We start from the raw sequence: 22,223 nt of genomic DNA, 5'->3' as shown, positions 1-22,223 counted from the left end.
ATGTACCTGTTAGGCTTTTGAGTAGCCCTCCCACTACGTCGAAGTACTACTTGACGAGATTCTGATGAGTTAGGTTGTGTTTCAGTTGGGGTAAGAACAGTTCTTACAGACGAGGTAGAAGCTTCCTCACCCAACTTTTCTTCAAGCACAATTTTGCTTCTAGGTTTCGCATCCTTCATAAAGTCCTCCTCAAGGAAACGAGCATTCGTGTTAACGAAAGTCTTATCGTCCTCGGGACTATAGAAAGTAAAACCTTTGGTTTCGTTCGGATATCCTACAAACAGGCACAATTCTGACCTACTAGCCAACTTGCTAGTCTTTTGCCTCAGCACATGTGCAGGGCAACCCCGAATTCGGATGCGGCCAAGATTCACTTTACGGCCAGTCCATCGTTCATAAGGAGTACCAGGAACCGTCTTGGACGGAACTTGGTTCAGAATGTAGGCGGCTGTTTCGAGGGCATATCCCCAAAAGGAAAACGGGAGTGATGAGTAACTCATCATTGATCTAACCATCTCCATAAGAGTTCGGTTTCTTCTCTCTGACACTCCGTTTTGTTGAGGTGTGCCAGGTGCGGTAAGCTGAGAAGCGATACCTTCTTCTTTAAGAAAGTCATCGAACTCTCCAGACATATACTCACCACCTCGATCAGATCGAAGGGTTTTGATCACTTTGCCAGTTTGCTTTTCCACTAAAGCCCTAAAGACCTTAAATACGTTAAAGGTCTCGGATTTGTGTTTAAGCAAATAGACAAACCCATATCTTGAGTAATCATCAGTGAAGGTAACGAAGTATTCGTATCCTCCACGTGCCTGTTGGTTGAGCGAACCACATACATCAGAATGTATTAGTTCCAGCAACTCAGTGGCTCTTCGACCCTTATCGGAGAAAGGTCGCTTAGTCATTTTTCCTTCTATATAGGATTCACAAGTAGGCAGTGAGCCTATTGCAGAGGCTTGGAGTGGACCATCCCTCACAAGTCTCTTAATCCTATCTAGACTGATATGACCAAGTCTTAAGTGCCAGAGGTATGTTGATTTTGTTAGATCGGAGGATTCAGAAAGTTTGATCCTCTTTGGCTCCCTAATTAGATCGTTATCTATTTCGGTGTCTAAAAGAGAAGGTTGAGTGGGATAGATGTAAAAAAGACCATTCTTCATACATGCATCAGTGACGAAAGAATTAGAAAAAGAAATACGAATTCCATTCTTTATAAACTTTAAATAATAATCTTGCTCGAAAAGTTGAGCAACAGATACTAGGTTTTTCCCAAAAGAAGGAACATAATACACATTATTCAAATTTAAAGTTCGATCTTCAAAAGATAGCGTCACGGATCCCACAGCCTTCGCAGACACCACGCTCTCATCACCCCACTTGAAGCAGAAGTCGCCATCCTCTAAGCTTTTGCTTTTCCTAAAACCAGTCAAGGAGCAGCAAATGTGGTTAGTAGCAGCGGAGTCAATAATCCACGATGATACATTATCAGCTACTAAACAGGCTTCAGTAACAAGTACAATACCTTTTGCTTTGGTTTTGAGGTAGGCAGGACAGTTCCTACGCCAGTGACCAGGCTCGTTGCAGTGGTGGCACTTGTCTTTAGACTTGTCCACCTTCGGAGCCTTTGGCGCCTTCTTCTTCGTTTGAACCTTAGGTTGGTTCTTCTTCTCGGCGTTGCGAGGTCTCTTCTTAGATCCAGAGGTGGAGGCACTAGCATGTACTTCTCCTTGAGCCCTCTTTTTCTTAGTGAGTACCTCAGCGGTTTGAAGTTCCTTCATGAGCTCGGTAACAGTGTACTCTAGCTTGTTCATGGAATAATTCAATTTGAAGGTATCAAAGGTTTCGGGGAGAGTTTCCAAGATCATATCTATTTTAGTCTCCTCATCAATCTCAGATCCAAGAATCTCCATCTCGTTGAGATAGCTAATGATCAGCATCATATGATCTCTAACTGGAGTTCCAGCCTTCATACGACAGTTCATGAATTGTCGGACCGCTTGTTGCCTAGCTTGACGTCCTTGCCCTCCAAACATCTCATGGAGATTGTAGAGCATATCGGTGGCAGTTTCATAATCACGATGTTGTTGTTGCAACACATTGTTCATCGATGCCAAAATATAGCATCTCGCAATCTCATCGGATCGAAGCCAGGCCGGCAGGACATCTTTCTCCTCTTGCGTCGAATCATCATTCGTTTGAGGACAGGGGTTGGTGAGAACCCATTTGCGCTTGTCGACAGTAAGGACTATGTCGAGGTTACGTTTCCAGTCGACGTAATTGTCGCCTTCGAGTTTATTTGAGGAAAGAATTGTAGAGAGAGGGTTGAGAGACATATTGCCTATAAAAGTTGAAACAAGTTTATGATTAGTCTTTGGTTTAGGATTTAAGTTTCATTAAGACTTTTGTAAAACCCAAAGGTGTTATAAACCAAACGATAATTTACTCCCTCAAGAGAAGGCCGCAAAAAATCTCCATTTATAAGTAAATGACACATCATTAATGCTAAGCCAAGATGTCAATACATCTATTTTGACTAGCCACCTTGTAAATTGGTTTGATCACTCACATCCTTTCGCAGAGCCTCAAGGGAGGATACTAGGGATTGAGCCTAAGCGTGCAACCAACCACTTAGTCCAAAAGATCAGCTTTGAAAAACAATCCCCCAAGGGGAGGCCTTGCCATCATTGCATCACTCTCGGACGTAGCTCATTGAGCAATGATCGAAGCAATAACGCCTTGGAGTACTCACATTTCAGTGAGGGTCGCAAGAGCGGCTCTTAGTCCCACGTTATTGCATCTTTCACTAGTGTTGGGGATCGCGGGTTACAAACAACGAATATAACCCTCCCACTTAGTTTTTGGAGTTGGTTCATCGACTCTTATAAGTTCGGAAACAAATTTCCTAGTTAGAGAGCGACAGAGCGGACAACTAGAAGAGAATCCTAGATCGACATGTTCAGAGCAGTATTAGTGCATAAAGGCACAAGGGACATACTCGATCTTTTCCTATTTTCTATTTCGGGAAAGTGCGTGAGGGAAGTGTGAACTTCAACTCACTCGAACACTTGAAAGTTTGAGATTACACATCTTTTTATTTTTCGGCTTGTCTACAAGGAGACCTCCCACTCAAAATTTCAAGAGCATATAGATTTTGAACATATGTGATATAGATATAGTTTTGAAAACATTTTGAAAACTTATTTGATTTGGATGACAAAATATTTTCAAGTTTGAAAGTGAAAACGGTTTTTCAAAATTCAAACTAGTTTTGTAAAAATTCAATTTCAATTAATCTTTCAAAAATCAAAACTTTTAATCTTTACACATCATGTTTATAATCATATGAAAAACATTTTTGCTCAAGAAAATTTTCTCATTAGAGTTCTATAACTCATGGTAGTGGCGTTTGAAAATCCGGATTTCTAAAAAACAGGAGTTTCAGACAGCCGCGCACCTCGGAGTAAAATCGCCATATCTGGCGGCTCCGATGTCCTTTTCAGCCGAAACCGGTGGCATTGGACAGAGGACAGACAGAGATTTAATTTGATTCAAGAATAATTAAATTTAGATTTCTGAGCAGAGAGTTATGCCACTTTTAATGCGGGTTTACATTCCAGCTCGAAGAAAAAGAAATAAATTAAAGCTTCGTCCTTTTAGGTGCGAAAAAGAATCTAGTGTAACGGAACGTTTTAAGATGTTGTTTAAAGCTTTTATTTGTGTTTTATTAGCAGGGTAATAACATAGAATAAAAGAAATAACAACATGCATAAAACGATTTCAAGTAAATAAACGAAACTAGCAAGAAAATAAAACTAGTCACAAAATTTACTCGAAAATTCTCAAACCTTTAAAACACGTTTTTCAATATAAAAAATTAAAAACTTTTAGAACTGATTTAATGTGTTTTAACATCATCCCAAACTCATAGAAAATCAACATGGTTTTTAATTTAGAGACAAGAGCAATAAATTAAAAAAAATCTAAGATTACAATTCTAACTGGTCACAAAATTAGTAAACTTTCGAAAACGATTTTCAAGCTCATAATTTTAAAACATGCACATGCATTCCTTTGACCATAGCTCTGATACCATTTGTTGGAATCGATCTAGGGTTTAAGAAAAAGTTTAACGCTTCGTTAAGCGGCGGAATTTTAAAAATTTTCTTTTTAAGTAAAACTAGTTTTTACTAACCTAGACAAGAGCATGTACATGTAAATAAAAACTAATATGAGCTATTAAAGCTACTAACCTTTCTTGAAGCTTGAACCTTGTAGAAGCTTTTGGAAAGTTGCAACGCTCGTCTCCCCTCGCAGCACGTCTCTCTTTCTTTCCTCGGCACCTCGAGCAACCACGAAAGTTTCTATCACTAAATCACTCGAAAAGAAGGAATTAGTGAGTGGGCACTTTTAAACACTACGACTTGAGAACGAGTCTCGAAGTCGCAGAGCTAAACACTAGGTCGAGTGAGGACCTAGGTGCCAAGACAAGAAATAATCGAAAATAAACTAGAGAGAGAGAGAGAGGATTTTCGGCCAAAGTTCTAGAGAGAGAGTCTCTCAAATCTCTTAAACTTGGATGAATGAATTGTGAGGAAATGAGGCTCCTATTTATAGGAGAGGCTTTACCTTCAATAAGGTAGTTTCCTCTTCTATAGAATATCACATATTCATGAGCAAATATTGCCTCTTTCCCACTTGAGAAACTCGGCCAAACAAGGCTTCTAGAAGCCTTGATTTGTTTCCAATTTTGTTCAAGGCCTTGCCTTGTCTCTCACTTGGCCGATTACCCTAAAGCATCCTCATGCAAATTTGTTTCCTCTTTTTCTTTTGGCAAGTATCTTGATACATTTATGCACAAAATATTCTCTCTTGGTTGGGTATGTTGGGCGCCTATGTCTTCTAGAATGGGCTTCTAGAAGCTTTTCCATTTGTTCATGACAACATGAAAAAGGCCCAATAAGAATTTTCAATAAAATTCTTATGAAATGAAATTAATTCACAAGGCCCAATGATCAAGTCATGGCCGAGTGAAACATGTCATAAAATGACCTTGTCAAAAATTTATTGACATTCATTTCATCGTTTGTCTCAAAAGACAAAAATACCCTTTTCACTATTTTCGTTCTTGTTTTGACTTAGCTTCCAGTTTAACTATTCCTATCGATGTGATTCGTGACAGTGACCTCATGGACCCAAATGAACAAAGCTTTAGCTAAACACTTGGACTCAAAAGTTCACAAACCTTTTCCAAGTTTAGCTTAATGCCAACTGACTCCACTAGAGAGCTGACACTGAAAATCTCTCGGTTCAAATGAATTTATTTTCTACTCAAGAATTCGACCTAATTATGATGAGCGGATCCACTGAATATTATCTATGTTTACCCTTCATGAATGTCATCAGCTAGTCGGGATTTACTAAATTACCATTTTACCCTTCTAGCTGTTATTTCCTCAACTCCTTTGTCGCTTGTGAATAAGTTAGAAACAATGTATTGACGAGGAGCTAACAAGTCACATTGTTTCATCCAAAAGAGTCAGGACTCAATTTGGACACTGGCCAGTTCATTTATTCACACTCCAAGGAACAAAGCATGAGGTGACATACATTGCATTTCAGCAATCTTGTACATGAATTCCATATCTATGAGAACTTCACAAAGTTACTCATGACAGACTCACAACTTAGTACTTCACCAATAGGCCTTGTTCGGAATCACATAGTGAGTCCGAACTTTGACTTTCTCAAATGAGAATACTAAGGTGTGAAATGGCATGTCTCATTTCAGGATTAAGGTAAGCATGATGCAATTCATACATAGTGACTTCGAGACATAAGAGGTTAAATGGTTTGTTCTTATATTGTCTCTAGAAGTGCACTGGTCAATTCAGTACCTTCGGAAGATACCTAGAAGAACTATAGAGTCTCCAACTCTCAATGCCTCATAACCAGACATCATAGATTCTTCTAACAATCATACTGAGGTCAATAGTCCTTTGACCCTAAGATTGCGAATATATCGTTTTAAGCAAACTACGAAGAGTTTGTTCATGCAAATCTACATTTGTCTCTTCGTAAGTTGTTTAGTTTGTTTATGGACTAAAAGACTATGGTTTTATCATAAAGCTTCAGACAAGGAAGATTGAATGAACGTTTCAACTTTATTAATGAATGAATAGGCAATTACAAGCAAGAGTCTTCATGAGACTTTATTACATCAAATGTTCAAAATAAAGACTACAACTCTTCTTGTGGGCACCATTGACAACAAACTCCCACTTGACTCAAAGAAGGTGTGTGTAGTCCTTCATGCCTAATCCCTCACGATGTTGGTCGAAGACCTTGTTCGCTAGGGCCTTGGTGAATGGATCTGCGAGGTTGTCCACCGTTGAGATCTTCTTCACTTCCACGTCTCCGCGCTGCACGATCTCTCGAATCAAATGGTATTTCCTCTCAATATGCTTAGAGCGCTTATGGCTTCTAGGTTCCTTTGAGTTAGCGACAGCCCCACTATTATCACAATAAAGGGTCATGGGCTCGTCGACGTTTGGAACAATTTCCAAATACTTAAGGAACTTTCTAAGCCATACAGCCTCTTTGGATGCTTCACAAGCAGCCACATATTCTGCTTCCATTGTGGAGTCAGCAATGCAAGATTGCTTAATACTTCTCCACACAACAGCTCCACCATTAAGGATGAACACAGATCCCGAAGTGGATTTCCTGGAATCCTTATCCGCTTGAAAATCGGAGTCGGTATATCCCGTCATAGTCAGGTCAGTACCTGAGTATGTAAGCATCAAGTTCCTAGTTCTTCGAAGATACTTAAGAACATGCTTAACAGCAATCCAGTGCTCGGGTCCAGGGTTGGATTGGAAACGGCTAACTACGCCAACGGCGAAACAGATGTCAGGTCTAGTGCAAAGCATAGCATACATAAGGCTTCCTACGGCAGAGGCGTAAGGAATTTTCCTCTTGTCTTCAATCTCTTGTGCAGTCTTGGGAGACTGGTCCTTAGAGAGTGAAACTCCATGCCTAAAGGGTGTTTGACCCCTCTTGCAGTCTTGCATCGAGAAGCGATCCATCACCTTATCAATATAAGATGCTTGAGAGAGCGACAGGGTCCGGTTTTTCCTATCTCGAAAGATTTGGATCCCCAGAATGTACGCGGCTTCTCCTAGATCCTTCATATCGAATTGCTTTGCTAGCCAGACCTTAACCTCAGATAACTTACCCACGTCATTACCAATGAGTAGTATATCATCGACATATAGTACCAGAAACACAACTTTGCCTTCGTGTATTAACTTGTAAACACAAGGCTCATCTATTGACTGTTCAAAGCCGAAGCTCTTTACAGTTTCATCGAATCTAATATTCCATGACCTAGATGCTTGCTTTAGTCCATAAATGGATTTAAGCAACTCACAAACCTTGGTCTCTTGACCTTTATCCACGAAACCGTCTGGTTGAGCCATGTAAATGCGCTCGTCAAGATTGCCATTCAGAAAGGCTGTCTTGACATCCATTTGCCAGATCTCATAGTCGAGAGCTGCAGCTATGGATAGGAGTATGCGGATGGATTTAAGCATCGCGACTGGCGATAAGGTTTCTTCATAGTCAATCCCTTCTTGTTGGGTATAACCCTTTGCCACAAGTCGTGCTTTGAACGTCTCGACATTCCCATCAGGACCCCTTTTCTTCTTGTATATCCACTTACACCCTACGGGTTTAATCCCTTCAGGAAGGTCTACAAGTTTCCAGACTTTGTTGACTTACATCGAGTGCATTTCAACTTTCATGGCGTCAAGCCAAAGGTTTGATTCAGAACAAGCCATCGCTTGGCTATAGGAAACAGGGTCATCCATGTCGGAGACGGCTACAAGAGAGTCTCCATAAGACATGTACCTGTCAGGCTTTTGAGTAGCCCTCCCACTACGTCGAAGTACTACTTGACGAGATTCTGATGAGTTAGGTTGTGTTTCAGTTGGGGTAAGAACAGTTCTTACAGACGAGGTAGAAGCTTCCTCACCCAACTTTTCTTCAAGCACAATTTTGCTTCTAGGTTTCGCATCCTTCATAAAGTCCTCCTCAAGGAAACGAGCATTCGTGCTAACGAAAGTCTTATCGTCCTCGGGACTATAGAAAGTAAAACCTTTGGTTTCCTTCGGATATCCTACAAACAGGCACAATTCTGACCTACTAGCCAACTTGCTAGTCTTTTGCCTCAGCACGTGTGCAGGGCAACCCCAAATTCGGATGCGGCCAAGATTCACTTTACGACCAGTCCATCGTTCATAAGGAGTACCAGGAACCGTCTTGGACGGAACTTGGTTCAGAATGTAGGCGGCTGTTTCTGTTGGAATCGATCTAGGGTTTAAGAAAAAGATTAAACGCTTCGCAAAGCGGCGGAATTTTAAAAATTTTCTTTTTAAGTAAAACTAGTTTTTACTAACCTAGACAAGAGCATATGCATGTAAATAAAAACTAATATGAGCTATAAAAGTTACTAACCTTTTGATGCTTGAACGTTGATGAGCCTTTGGAAGGTTGGCAACGTTCGTCTCCCCTCGCAGCACGTCTCTCTTTTCTTTCCTCGGGAACTCGAGAAACCACGATAGTTTCTATCACTAAATCACTCGAAAAGAAGGAATTAGTGAGTGGGCACTTTTAAACACTACGACTTGAGAACGAGTCTCGAAGTCGCAGAGCTAAAGACTAGGTCGAGTGAGGACCTAGGTGCCAAGACAAGAGAAAACCGAAAATAAACTAGAGAGAGAGAGAAGAGGACTTCGGCCAAGTTCTAGAGAGAGAGTCTCTCAAATCTCTTAAACTTGGATGAATGAATTGTGAGGAAATGGGGCTCCTATTTATAGGAGAGGTCTCACCTTCAATAAGGTAGTTTCCTCTTCTATAGAATATCACATATTCATGAGCAAAAATCCTTCATTTCCCATTCCATGTTGGGCGCCCAAGGCTGCCTCCTAGAGGCTAGGATTTGTTTCCTTTTTTGTTCCTTGGCTTTCCCTTTTCTCACTTGGCCGAATTTCCTACAAGCATGTGTGGGAAATTTGTTTCCTCTTTTTCTTTTGGCAAGTATCTAAATACATTTATGCACAAAATAAACTCTCTTGGTTGGGTATGTTGGGCGCCCAAGGCCTTCTAGAAAAGGCTTCTAGAAGCTTTTCCATTTGTTCATGACAACATGAAAAAGGCCCAATAAGAATTTTCAATAAAATTCTTATGAAATGAAATTAATTCACAAGGCCCAATGATCAAGTCATGGCCGAGTGAAACATGTCATAAAATGACCTTGTCAAAAAATTTATTGACATTCATTTCATCCTTTGTCTCAAAAGACAAAAATACCCTTTTAACTATTTTCGTTCTTGTTTTGGCTTAGCTTCCAGTTTAACTATTCCTATCGATGTGATTCGTGACAGTGACCTCATGGACCCAAATGAACAAAGCTTTAGCTAAACACTTGGACTCAAAAGTTCACAAACCTTTTCCAAGTTTAGCTTAATGCCAACTGACTCCACTAAAGAGCTGACACTGAAAATCTCTCGGTTCAAATGAATTTATTTTCTACTCAAGAATTCGACCTAATTATGATGAGCGGATCCACTGAATATTATCTATGTTTACCCTTCATGAATGTCATCAGCTAGTCGGGATTTACTAAATTACCATTTTACCCTTCTAGCTGTTATTTCCTCAACTCCTTTGTCGCTTGTGAATAAGTTAGAAACAATGTATTGACGAGGAGCTAACAAGTCACATTGTTTCATCCAAAAGAGTCAAGACTCAATTTGGACACTGGCCAGTTCATTTATTCACACTCCAAGGAACAAAGCATGAGGTGACATACATTGCATTTCAGCAATCTTGTACATGAATTCCATATCTATGAGAACTTCACAAAGTTACTCATGACAGACTCACAACTTAGTACTTCACCAATAGGCCTTGTTCGGAATCACATAGTGAGTCCGAACTTTGACTTTCTCAAATGAGAATACTAAGGTGTGAAATGGCATGTCTCATTTCAGGATTAAGGTAAGCATGATGCAATTCATACATAGTGACTTCGAGACATAAGAGGTTAAATGGTTTGTTCTTATCTTGTCTCTAGAAGTGCACTGGTCAATTCAGTACCTTCGGAAGATACCTAGAAGAACTATAGAGTTCCTAACTCTCAATGCCTCATAACCAGACATCATAGATTCTTCTAACAATCATACTGAGGTCAATAGTCCTTTGACCCTAAGATTGCGAATATATCGTTTTAAGCAAACTACGAAGAGTTTGTTCATGCAAATCTACATTTGTCTCTTCGTAAGTTGTTTAGTTTGTTTATGGACTAAAAGACTATGGTTTTATCATAAAGCTTCAGACAAGGAAGATTGAGTGAACGTTTCAACTTTTTATTAATGAATAAACAATTACAAGCAAGAGTCTTCGTAAGACCACATGACATCAAATGTACATAAATAGACACTACTACTCTTCTTGTGGGCACCATTGACAACAAACTCCCACTTGACTCAAAGAAGATGTGAGTAGTCCTACATGCCTAATCCCTCTCGAAGTTGGTCGAAGACCATGTTCGCTAGGGCCTTGGTGAATGGATCTTCCAGAGATCTACTTCACCTCCACGTCTCCGCGTTGCGCGATCTCTCGAATCAAATGGTATTTCCTCCCAATACGTTTAGAGTGCTTATGGCTTCTAGGTTCCTTTGAGTTAGCGACATCCCCACTATTATCATAATGAAGGGTCATGGGCTCGTCGACGTTTGGAACAATTTCCAAATACTTAAGGAACTTTCTAAGCCATACAGCCTCTTTGGATGCTTCACAAGCAGCCACATATTCTGCTTCCATTGTGGAGTCAGCAATGCAAGATTGCTTAATACTTCTCCACACAACAGCTCCACCATTAAGGATGAACACAGATCCCGAAGTGGATTTCCTGGAATCCTTATCCGCTTGAAAATCGGAGTCGGTATATCCCGTCATAGTCAGGTCAGTACCTGAGTATGTAAGCATCAAGTTCCTAGTTCTTCGAAGATACTTAAGAACATGCTTAACAGCAATCCAGTGCTCGGGTCCAGGGTTCGATTGTAAACGACTAACTACGCCAACGGCGAAACATATATCAGGTCGGGTGCAAAGCATAGCATACATGAGGCTTCCTACGGCAGAGGCGTAAGGAATTTTCCTCATGTCTTCAATCTCTTGTGCAGTCTTGGGAGACTGGTCCTTAGAGAGTGAAACTCCATGCCTAAAGGGTGTTTGACCCCTCTTGCAGTCTTACATCGAGAAGCGATCCATCACCTTATCAATATAAGATGCTTGAGAGAGCGACAGGGTCCGGTTTTTCCTATCTCGAAAGATTTGGATTCCCAGAATGTACGCGGCTTCTCCTAGATCCTTCATATCGAATTGCTTTGCTAGCCAGACCTTAACCTCAGATAACTTACCCACGTCATTACCAATGAGTAGTATATCATCAACATATAGTACCAGAAACACAACTTTGCCTTCGTGTATTAACTTGTAAACACAAGGCTCATCTATTGACTGTTCAAAGCCGAAGCTCTTTACAGTTTCATCGAATCTAATATTCCATGACCTAGATGCTTGCTTTAGTCCATAAATGGATTTAAGCAACTCACAAACCTTGGTCTCTTGACCTTTATCCACGAAACCGTCTGGTTGAGCCATGTAAATGCGCTCGTCAAGATTGCCATTCAGAAAGGCTGTCTTGACATCCATTTGCCAGATCTCATAGTCGAGAGCTGCAGCTATGGATAGGAGTATGCGGATGGATTTAAGCATTGCGACTGGCGAGAAGGTTTCTTCATAGTCAATCCCTTCTTGTTGGGTATAACCCTTTGCCACAAGTCGTGCTTTGAACGTCTCAACGTTCCCATCAGGACCCCTTTTCTTCTTGTATATCCACTTACACCCTACGGGTTTAATCCCTTCAGGAAGGTCTACAAGTTTCCAGACTTTGTTGACATACATCGAGTGCATCTCAACTTTCATGGCGTCAAGCCAAAGGTTTGATTCAGAACAAGCCATTGCTTGGCTATAGGAAACAGGATCATCCATGTCGGAGACGGCTACAAGAGAGTCTCCATAAGACATGTACATGTCAGGCTTTTGAGTAGCCCTCCCACTACGTCTAAGTACTACTTGACGAGATTCTGACGAGTTAGGTTGTGTTTCAGTTGGGGTAAGAACAGTTCTTACAGATGAGGTAGAAGCTTCCTCACCCAACTTTTCTTCAAGCACAATTTTGCTTCTAGGTTTCGCATCCTTCATAAAGTCCTCCTCGAGGAAACGAGCATTCGTGCTAACGAAAGTCTTATCGTCCTCGGGACTATAGAAAGTAAAACCTTTGGTTTCCTTCGGATATCCTACAAACAGGCACAATTCTGACCTACTAGCCAACTTGCTAGTCTTTTGCCTCAGCACGTGTGCAGGGCAACCCCAAATTCGGATGCGGCCAAGATTCACTTTACGGCCAGTCCATCGTTCATAAGGAGTACCAGGAACCATCTTGGACGGAACTTGGTTCAGAATGTAGGCGGCTGTTTCGAGGGCATATCCCCAAAAGGAAAGCGGGAGTGATGAGTAACTCATCATCGATCTAACCATCTCCATAAGAGTTCGGTTTCTTCTCTCTGACACTCCGTTTTGTTGAGGTGTGCCAGGCGCGGTAAGCTGAGAAGCGATACCTTCTTCTTTAAGAAAGTCATCGAACTCTCCAGACATATACTCACCACCTCGATCAGATCGAAGGGTTTTGATCACTTTGCCAGTTTGCTTTTCCACTAAAGCCCTAAAGACCTTAAATACGTTAAAGGTCTCGGATTTGTGTTTAAGCAAATAGACAAACCCATATCTTGAGTAGTCATCAGTGAAGGTAACGAAGTATTCGTATCCTCCACGTGCCTGTTGGTTGAGCGGACCACATACATCAGAATGTATTAGTTCCAGCAACTCAGTGGCTCTTCGACCCTTATCGGAGAAAGGTCGCTTAGTCATTTTTCCTTCTATGCAGGATTCACAAGTAGGTAGTGAACCTATTGCAGAGGCTTGGAGTGGACCATCCCTCACAAGTCTCTTAATCCTATCTAGACTGATATGACCAAGTCTTAAGTGCCAGAGGTATGTTGATTTTGTTAGATCGGAGGATTCAGAAAGTTTGATCCTCTTTGGCTCCCTAATAAGATCATTATCTATTTCGGTGTCTAAAAGAGAAGGTTGAGTGGGATAGATGTAGAAAAGAACATTTTTCATACATGCGTCAGTGACAAAAGAATTATCAGGAAACGAAATACGAATTCCATTCTTAATGAACTTTAAACAATAATCTTGCTCACGAAGACGAGCAACGGATATTAAGTTCTTCCCAAAGGTAGGAACAAAATATACATTATTCAAGTTTAAAGTGCGGTCTTCAAAAGACAGCGTCACAGATCCCACAGCCTTTGCAGACACCAGGCTCCCATCACCCCATTTGAAACAGAACTCGCCTTTCTCTAAGCTTTTGGTTTTCTTGAAACCATTCAAGGAACAGCAAATATGGTTAGTAGCAGCGGAGTCAAGAATCCACGTTGATACATTATCAGCTACTAAGCATGCTTCGGTAACTAGTACAATACTATGTTCCTTTGCTTTGAGATAGGCGGGACAGTTCTTTTTGTCGGCCTTGTAAGGTCTCTTCACAGTTTCAGAGGCGGAGGCTTTTTGCTCAGTAGCATGTGCCTCTCCTTGATTCCTCTTTCTCTTAGTGAAACCTACAGCAGTGTGAAGTTCCTCCATAAGCTTGGTAGCAGTGTACTCTAGCTTGTTTATGGAGTAGTTCATCTTGGAGGTATCAAGAGACGCGGGGAGAGTTTCTAAGATCATATCTATGAGATTCTTCCCATCAGTCTCAGATCCTAGGATTTCCATTTTATTTAGAAAACTAATGATCAGTATCATAAAGTCTCTAACAGGAGTCCTAGCCTTCATATGACAGTTCATAAACTGTCGGACTGCTTTTTGCCTTGCTTGACGCCTTTGCCCTCCAAAACTCTCAAGGAGATTGTAGAGCATGTCAGCGCCAGTCTCGATGTCACGATGTTGCTCTTTCAGCATATTGTTCATAGATGCCAAGATATAGCACCTCACAATCTCATCGGATCGAAGCCAGGCCGCTAAGGCGTCATTGTCCTCTTGAGTTGAATCATCATTCGTCATAGGAGGACACGGGGTGGTGAGTACCCATTTGTGCTTGTTAACGGTAGGTATTATGTCGAGGTTACGTCTTGAATCTACGTAGTTTTCGTTTTCGAGTTTGTTCGAGGAAAGAAAGATTGAGAGAGGGTTGAGAGACATATTGCCTATTTAAGTTGAAACAAGTTTATGATTAGTCTTTGGTTTAGGATTTAAGTTTTATTAAGACTTTTGTAAAACCCAAAGGTGTTATAAACCAAACGATAATTTACTCCCTCAAGAGAAGGCCGCAAAAAATCTCCTTTTATAAGTAAATGACACATCATTAATGCTAAGCCAAGATGTCAGTACATCATTTTGACTAGCCACCTTGTAAATTGGTTTGATCACTCATATCCTTTCGCAGAGCCTTAAGGAAGGATACTAGGGATTAAGCCTAAGTGTGCAACCAACCACTTAGTCCAAAAGATCAGCTTTGAAAAACAATCCCCCAAGGGGAGGCCTTGCTATCATTGCATCACTTTCGGACGTAGCTCATTGAGCAATGATCGAAGCAATAACGCCTTGGAGTACTCACATTTAAGTGAGGGTCGCAAGAGCGGCTCTTAGTCCCACGTTATTGCATCTTTCACTAGTGTTGGGGATCGCGGGTTACAAACAACGAATATAACCCTCCCACTTAGTTTTTGGAGATGGTTCATCGACTCTTTTAAGTTCGGAAACAGATTTCCTAGTTAGAGAGCGACAGAGCGGACAACTAGAAGAGAATCCTAGATCGACATGTTCAGAGCAGTATTAGTGCATAAAGGCACAAGGGACATACTCGATCTTTTCCTATTTTCTATTTCGGGAAAGTGCGTGAGGGAAGTGTGAACTTCAACTCACTCGAACACTTGAAAGTTTGAGATTACACATCTTTTTATTTTTCGGTTTTGTCTACAAAGAGACCTCCCACTCAAAATTTCAAGAGCATATAGATTTTGAACATATGTGATATAGATATAGTTTTGAAAACATTTTGAAAATTTATTTGATTTGGATGACAAAATATTTTCAAGTTTGAAAGTGAAAACGGTTTTTCAAAATTCAAACTAGTTTTGTAAAAATTTAATTTCAATTAATCTTTCAAAAACAAAACTTTTAATCTTTACACATCATGTTTATAATCATATGAAAAACATTTTTGCTCAAGAAAGTTTTCTCATTAGAGTTCTATAACTCATGGTAGTGGGGTTTGAAAATCCGGATTTTTAAAAAAACTGGAGTTTCAGACAGCCGCGCACCTCGGAGTAAAATCGCCATAACTGGCGGCTCCGATGTCCTTTTGAGCCGAAACCGGTGGCATTGGACAGAGGACAGACAGAGCTTTAATTTGATTCAAGAATCATTAAATTTCGATTTCTGAGCAGAGAGTTATGCCGCTTTTAATGCGGGTTTACATTCCAGCTCGAAGAAAAAGAAATAAATTAAAGCTTTGTCCTTTTAGGTGCGAAAAAGAATCGAGTGTAACGGAACGTTTTATGAAGTTGTTTAAAGCTTTTATTTGTGTTTTATTAGCAGGGTAATAACATAAAAATAAAAGAAATAACAACATGCATAAAACGATTCAAGTAAATAAACGAAACTAGCAAGAAAACAAAACTAGTCACAAAATTTACTCGAAAAATCTCAAACCTTTAAAACACATTTTTCAATATAAAAAATTAAAAACTTTTAGAACTGATTCTAATGTGTTTTAACATCATCCCAAACTTATAGAAAATCAACATGGTTTTTAATTTAAAGGCATGAGCAATAAATTAAAAAAAATCTAAGATTACAATTCTAACTTGTCACAAAATTAGTAAACTTTCGAAAACGATTTTCAAGCTCATAATTTAAAAACATGCACATGCATTCCTTTGACCATAGCTCTGATACCATTTGTTGGAATCGATCTAGGGTTTAAGAAAAAGATTAAACGCTTCGCAAAGCGGCGGAATTTTAAAAATTTTCTTTTTAAGTAAAACTAGTTTTTACTAACCTAGACAAGAGCATATGCATGTAAATAAAAACTAATATGAGCTATAAAAGTTACTAACCTTTTGATGCTTGAACGTTGATGAGCCTTTGGAAGGTTGGCAACGTTCGTCTCCCCTCGCAGCACGTCTCTCTTTTCTTTCCTCGGGAACTCGAGAAACCACGATAGTTTCTATCACTAAATCACTCGAAAAGAAGGAATTAGTGAGTGGGCACTTTTAAACACTACGACTTGAGAACGAGTCTCGAAGTCGCAGAGCTAAAGACTAGGTCGAGTGAGGACCTAGGTGCCAAGACAAGAGAAAACCGAAAATAAACTAGAGAGAGAGAGAAGAGGACTTCGGCCAAGTTCTAGAGAGAGAGTCTCTCAAATCTCTTAAACTTGGATGAATGAATTGTGAGGAAATGGGGCTCCTATTTATAGGAGAGGTCTCACCTTCAATAAGGTAGTTTCCTCTTCTATAGAATATCACATATTCATGAGCAAAAATCCTTCATTTCCCATTCCATGTTGGGCGCCCAAGGCTGCCTCCTAGAGGCTAGGATTTGTTTCCTTTTTTGTTCCTTGGCTTTCCCTTTTCTCACTTGGCCGAATTTCCTACAAGCATGTGTGGGAAATTTGTTTCCTCTTTTTCTTTTGGCAAGTATCTAAATACATTTATGCACAAAATAAACTCTCTTGGTTGGGTATGTTGGGCGCCCAAGGCCTTCTAGAAAAGGCTTCTAGAAGCTTTTCCATTTGTTCATGACAACATGAAAAAGGCCCAATAAGAATTTTCAATAAAATTCTTATGAAATGAAATTAATTCACAAGGCCCAATGATCAAGTCATGGCCGAGTGAAACATGTCATAAAATGACCTTGTCAAAAAATTTATTGACATTCATTTCATCCTTTGTCTCAAAAGACAAAAATACCCTTTTAACTATTTTCGTTCTTGTTTTGGCTTAGCTTCCAGTTTAACTATTCCTATCGATGTGATTCGTGACAGTGACCTCATGGACCCAAATGAACAAAGCTTTAGCTAAACACTTGGACTCAAAAGTTCACAAACCTTTTCCAAGTTTAGCTTAATGCCAACTGACTCCACTAAAGAGCTGACACTGAAAATCTCTCGGTTCAAATGAATTTATTTTCTACTCAAGAATTCGACCTAATTATGATGAGCGGATCCACTGAATATTATCTATGTTTACCCTTCATGAATGTCATCAGCTAGTCGGGATTTACTAAATTACCATTTTACCCTTCTAGCTGTTATTTCCTCAACTCCTTTGTCGCTTGTGAATAAGTTAGAAACAATGTATTGACGAGGAGCTAACAAGTCACATTGTTTCATCCAAAAGAGTCAAGACTCAATTTGGACACTGGCCAGTTCATTTATTCACACTCCAAGGAACAAAGCATGAGGTGACATACATTGCATTTCAGCAATCTTGTACATGAATTCCATATCTATGAGAACTTCACAAAGTTACTCATGACAGACTCACAACTTAGTACTTCACCAATAGGCCTTGTTCGGAATCACATAGTGAGTCCGAACTTTGACTTTCTCAAATGAGAATACTAAGGTGTGAAATGGCATGTCTCATTTCAGGATTAAGGTAAGCATGATGCAATTCATACATAGTGACTTCGAGACATAAGAGGTTAAATGGTTTGTTCTTATCTTGTCTCTAGAAGTGCACTGGTCAATTCAGTACCTTCGGAAGATACCTAGAAGAACTATAGAGTTCCTAACTCTCAATGCCTCATAACCAGACATCATAGATTCTTCTAACAATCATACTGAGGTCAATAGTCCTTTGACCCTAAGATTGCGAATATATCGTTTTAAGCAAACTACGAAGAGTTTGTTCATGCAAATCTACATTTGTCTCTTCGTAAGTTGTTTAGTTTGTTTATGGACTAAAAGACTATGGTTTTATCATAAAGCTTCAGACAAGGAAGATTGAGTGAACGTTTCAACTTTTTATTAATGAATAAACAATTACAAGCAAGAGTCTTCGTAAGACCACATGACATCAAATGTACATAAATAGACACTACTACTCTTCTTGTGGGCACCATTGACAACAGTTTCGAGGGCATATCCCCAAAGGGAAAGCGGGAGTGATGAGTAACTCATCATTGATCTAACCATCTCCATAAGAGTTCGGTTTCTTCTCTCTGACACTCCGTTTTGTTGAGGTGTGCCAGGTGCGGTAAGCTGAGAAGCGATACCTTCTTCTTTAAGAAATTCATCGAACTCTCCAGACATATACTCACCACCTCGATCAGATCGAAGGGTTTTGATCACTTTGCCAGTTTGCTTTTCCACTAAAGCCCTAAAGACCTTAAATACGTTAAAGGTCTCGGATTTGTGTTTAAGCAAATAGACAAACCCATATCTTGAGTAATCATCAGTGAAGGTAACGAAGTATTCGTATCCTCCACGTGCCTGTTGGTTGAGCGAACCACATACATCAGAATGTATTAGTTCCAGCAACTCAGTGGCTCTTCGACCCTTATCGGAGAAAGGTCGCTTAGTCATTTTTCCTTCTATATAGGATTCGCAAGTAGGCAGTGAGCCTATTGCAGAGGCTTGGAGTGGACCATCCCTCACAAGTCTCTTAATCCTATCTAGACTGATATGACCAAGTCTTAAGTGCCAGAGGTATGTTGATTTTGTTAGATCGGAGGATTCAGAAAGTTTGATCCTCTTTGGCTCCCTAATTAGATCGTTATCTATTTCGGTGTCTAAAAGAGAAGGTTGAGTGGGATAGATGTAAAAAAGACCATTCTTCATACATGCATCAGTGACGAAAGAATTAGAAAAAGAAATACGAATTCCATTCTTTATAAACTTTAAATAATAATCTTGCTCGAAAAGTTGAGCAACAGATACTAGGTTTTTCCCAAAGGAAGGAACATAATACACATTATTCAAATTTAAAGTTCGATCTTCAAAAGATAGCGTCACGGATCCCACAGCCTTCGCAGACACCACGCTCTCATCACCCCACTTGAAGCAGAAGTCGCCATCCTCTGAGCTTTTGCTTTTCCTAAAACCAGTCAAGGAGCAGCAAATGTGGTTAGTAGCAGCGGAGTCAATAATCCACGATGATACATTATCAGCTACTAAACAGGCTTCAGTAACAAGTACAATACCTTTTGCTTTGGTTTTGAGGTAGGCAGGACAGTTCCTACGCCAGTGACCAGGCTCGTTGCAGTGGTGGCACTTGTCTTTAGACTTGTCCACCTTCGGAGCCTTTGGCGCCTTCTTCTTCGTTTGAACCTTAGGTTGGTTCTTCTTCTCGGCGTTGCGAGGTCTCTTCTTAGATCCAGAGGTGGAGGCACTAGCATGTACTTCTCCTTGAGCCCTCTTTTTCTTAGTGAGTACCTCAGCGGTTTGAAGTTCCTTCATGAGCTCGGTAACAGTGTACTCTAGCTTGTTCATGGAATAATTCAATTTGAAGGTATCAAAGGTTTCGGGGAGAGTTTCCAAGATCATATCTATTTTAGTCTCCTCATCAATCTCAGATCCAAGAATCTCCATCTCGTTGAGATAGCTAATGATCAGCATCATATGATCTCTAACGGGAGTTCCAGCCTTCATACGACAGTTCATGAATTGTCGGACCGCTTGTTGCCTAGCTTGACGTCCTTGCCCTCCAAACATCTCATGGAGATTGTAGAGCATATCGGTGGCAGTTTCATAATCACGATGTTGTTGTTGCAACACATTGTACATCGATGCCAAAATATAGCATCTCGCAATCTCATCGGATCGAAGCCAGGCCGGCAGGACATCTTTCTCCTCTTGCGTCGAATCATCATTCGTTTGAGGACAGGGGTTGGTGAGAACCCATTTGCGCTTGTCGACAGTAAGGACTATGTCGAGGTTACGTTTCCAGTCGACGTAATTGTCGCCTTCGAGTTTATTTGAGGAAAGAATTGTAGAGAGAGGGTTGAGAGACATATTGCCTATAAAAGTTGAAACAAGTTTATGATTAGTCTTTGGTTTAGGATTTAAGTTTCATTAAGACTTTTGTAAAACCCAAAGGTGTTATAAACCAAACGATAATTTACTCCCTCAAGAGAAGGCCGCAAAAAATCTCCATTTATAAGTAAATGACACATCATTAATGCTAAGCCAAGATGTCAATACATCTATTTTGACTAGCCACCTTGTAAATTGGTTTGATCACTCACATCCTTTCGCAGAGCCTCAAGGGAGGATACTAGGGATTGAGCCTAAGCGTGCAACCAACAACTTAGTCCAAAAGATCAGCTTTGAAAAACAATCCCCCAAGGGGAGGCCTTGCCATCATTGCATCACTCTCGGACGTAGCTCATTGAGCAATGATCAAAGCAATAACGCCTTGGAGTACTCACATTTCAGTGAGGGTCGCAAGAGCGGCTCTTAGTCCCACGTTATTGCATCTTTCACTAGTGTTGGGGATCGCGGGTTACAAACAACGAATATAACCCTCCCACTTAGTTTTTGGAGTTGGTTCATTGACTCTTATAAGTTCGGAAACAAATTTCCTAGTTAGAGAGCGACAGAGCGGACAACTAGAAGAGAATCCTAGATCGACATGTTCAGAGCAGTATTAGTGCATAAAGGCACAAGGGACATACTCGATCTTTTCCTATTTTCTATTTCGGGAAAGTGCGTGAGGGAAGTGTGAACTTCAACTCACTCGAACACTTGAAAGTTTGAGATTACACATCTTTTTATTTTTCGGCTTGTCTACAAGGAGACCTCCCACTCAAAATTTCAAGAGCATATAGATTTTGAACATATGTGATATAGATATAGTTTTGAAAACATTTTGAAAACTTATTTGATTTGGATGACAAAATATTTTCAAGTTTGAAAGTGAAAACGGTTTTTCAAAATTCAAACTAGTTTTGTAAAAATTCAATTTCAATTAATCTTTCAAAAATCAAAACTTTTAATCTTTACACATCATGTTTATAATCATATGAAAAACATTTTTGCTCAAGAAAATTTTCTCATTAGAGTTCTATAACTCATGGTAGTGGGGTTTGAAAATCCGGATTTCTAAAAAACAGGAGTTTCAGACAGCCGCGCACCTCGGAGTAAAATCGCCATATCTGGCGGCGCCGATGTCCTTTTCAGCCGAAACCGGTGGTATTGGACAGAGGACAGACAGAGCTTTAATTTGATTTAAGAATAATTAAATTTAGATTTCTGAGCAGAGAGTTATGCCACTTTTAATGCGGGTTTACATTCCAGCTCGAAGAAAAAGAAATAAATTAAAGCTTCGTCCTTTTAGGTGCGAAAAAGAATCTAGTGTAACGGAACGTTTTAAGATGTTGTTTAAAGCTTTTATTTGTGTTTTATTAGCAGGGTAATAACATAGAATAAAAGAAATAACAACATGCATAAAACGATTTCAAGTAAATAAACGAAACTAGCAAGAAAATAAAACTAGTCACAAAATTTACTCGAAAATTCTCAAACCTTTAAAACACGTTTTTCAATATAAAAAATTAAAAACTTTTAGAACTGATTCTAATGTGTTTTAACATCATCCCAAACTCATAGAAAATCAACATGGTTTTTAATTTAGAGACAAGAGCAATAAATTAAAAAAAATCTAAGATTACAATTCTAACTGGTCACAAAATTAGTAAACTTTCGAAAACGATTTTCAAGCTCATAATTTTAAAACATGCACATGCATTCCTTTGACCATAGCTCTGATACCATTTGTTGGAATCGATCTAGGGTTTAAGAAAAAGTTTAACGCTTCGTTAAGCGGCGGAATTTTAAAAATTTTCTTTTTAAGTAAAACTAGTTTTTACTAACCTAGACAAGAGCATGTACATGTAAATAAAAACTAATATGAGCTATTAAAGTTACTAACCTTTCTTGAAGCTTGAACCTTGTAGAAGCTTTTGGAAAGTTGCAACGCTCGTCTCCCCTCGCAGCACGTCTCTCTTTCTTTCCTCGGCAC

Source organism: Urtica dioica, chromosome 7 (genome assembly GCF_054948205.1).
Source record: "Urtica dioica subsp. dioica isolate 48M chromosome 7, U.dioica_male_clone48M_v1_H2, whole genome shotgun sequence".
NCBI classification, from domain to species: Eukaryota; Viridiplantae; Streptophyta; class Magnoliopsida; order Rosales; family Urticaceae; genus Urtica; species Urtica dioica.
The sequence above is the reverse complement of the archived record's forward strand: the minus strand, read 5'-3'. Positions refer to the sequence as shown.